Genomic DNA, 2,236 nt, shown 5'->3' on the forward strand with positions numbered 1-2,236 from the left:
CCTGAGTCAGACTAAGAACCATGGTAGTCCTAGGGTTCCGCCAGTCTCTGTCCGGCCAGTAAACCATACCCACTCACTGAACTAGCTCATTTTGGAAGGCAAGGACTCTCTTTTCGGCACCCTGGCCAAGTCAGTACTTAGCTTACAGCATATCTGTGCAGTAGGTGCTTAGTGGATGCTTGCTGGATGGATGAGGGAATGCTTTGGCTCACTGGGTCGCTAACCATCTGGTCACCTGACCACAAGGTACTGGGCATGTGTTTTCTTTTTAATCATTTTACTGGGGGCTCATACAGCCCTTATCACAATCCATACATGCATCCATTGTGTCAAGCACGTTTGTATATATGTTGCTGTCATCATTTTCAAAACATTTTTTTACTTGAGCACTTGGTATCAGCTAATTTTCCCCTCCCTCCCCCACCCTCCTTCATAAACCCTTGATAATTTGTAAATTATTATTTTTTCATGTTTTATATTGACCTATGTCTCCCTTTACCCGTTGTTCTGTTGTCCGTCCCTCTGGGAGGGGGTTATATGTAGATCATTGTGATCGTTTCCCCTTTCTCCCCCACCTTCCCCTTCCCCTCCTGGTATCACTGCTCTCATTACTGGTCCTGAGGGGTTTCTCTGTCCTGGATTCCCAGTGTTTCCAGCTCTTACCGATGTACATGCTCTAGTCTAGCCAGATTTGTAAAGGTAGGGTTGGGTCATGATAGTAGTGGGGGGGAGAGGAAACATTAAAGAACTAGAGGAAAGTTGTATGTTTCATCAGTGCTATACTATACCCTGACTGGCTCGTCTCTTCCTTGTGGGCACGTGTTTTCAATGGGAAAACCCACATGGGTCAGGAGTCCTCTCCCATGCCTCCAAAGCCAGGTCGGTCCTGGGAGGAAGCCTGCATGGCCAGGGCCTGTGGAGTGGACTCTGGGTGGAGGTGAGAGCTTTCTGGAGGAGCTGGGTGTGGTCAAGCTCACAGGGCCTGGCCCTCAGAACTGGGTGCTCCTGGCAGGCCAGTGGCATGCTGCGGGGCTGTGACCACAGGCTGGGGTGATGGGACCTTTTCAGTTAGGTGTTTGTACAATTCAAACCCATACACGAGGGTCAGGGACCATTTCCCACTCCCAAAGCAATCTTTTTCTTGTTTAAAGTAAAATCCTGGCCCATCCTTTTCCCAGCAGGGTCACTTTAGACATACTGGGACTTAACCTCTCTGGCCTTGACTTCCTTATCTGTGAAATGGGGCCATAAACAGTACACCCTTTCACAAAATCATATTGTAAGTACATGTGGGCTTCAGACACAGCATATGTGTCTTGGTCAAAATCACCTTCTGCATCCTCCTTCCTCTTTCAGTTACAAACCTTGGAGAAACTTAGATTTCAGACTATAGGTATGAGAGGGCTTCACATAGCACAGGGACGAATGGAATGACAGGGCAAACTATCTGATAAAGGGATTTTCCCCAGAACTCCGGCTAAGTTGCTATTCCACAGATCATTTTTTTAAATTAAATACTACTTTTATTGGGGGTTCTTTTTTTATTATTGGAGGCTCTTACATCTCTTAGCACAATCCATACATCCTTCCATTGTGTCAAGCACATTTGCACATATGCTGCCATCATTTTCAAAGCCTTCTCTTCACACTTGAGCCCCTGAGATCAGCTCCCCGTTTCTTCCCCCTCCCTCCCCCACCGGCCCTCCCTCATGAACCCTTGATAAGTTATAGGGTATTATTTTCATACTTTACGAGGTTGATCCTTGTGATCCATTCCCCCTTTCTCCCCCCACCCTCCCCTAATCCTCCTGGTATCTTCCAGCAAACAGCCGGATGCACGATCATTTACTGAACTTGTCGTGTCTGCTGGATTATGGGCCAGTTCCCTAGGTTTTAGTGTGAGTTTTTTGGTGGAGAATTTGGCGTTACGGTGGGGTCACCAGCCGGAGCGAAAAACACCCCCTTTAGGGCAGCCATTCTTCTAAAAACTATTCGATGTAGGCCCCGGGCCCCTATAACCAGGGGCTCACGGAGCTTTGTCCGAGTTGTCCCGAGAGAAAGGCCGGGAGGGCTGCCCCTCCAACGGCCGACACCCATCTCTCACCTCCCTATCCCGCCCGCCCCGCTCCGCTCGCTCTCCTGCCGGGGCGGACCCGTCTCCGCTCCACCCCGCCCCAGGCTCCGCCCCCACAAGCCAACCACGAATCGCCGGCAACCCCTCTCTAGGTCACGCCCA

The sequence above is a fragment of the Echinops telfairi genome, unplaced genomic scaffold (assembly GCF_000313985.2).
Source record: "Echinops telfairi isolate 266 unplaced genomic scaffold, ASM31398v2 ScPeMD7_7412;HRSCAF=8450, whole genome shotgun sequence".
Classification (NCBI taxonomy): Eukaryota; Metazoa; Chordata; class Mammalia; order Afrosoricida; family Tenrecidae; genus Echinops; species Echinops telfairi.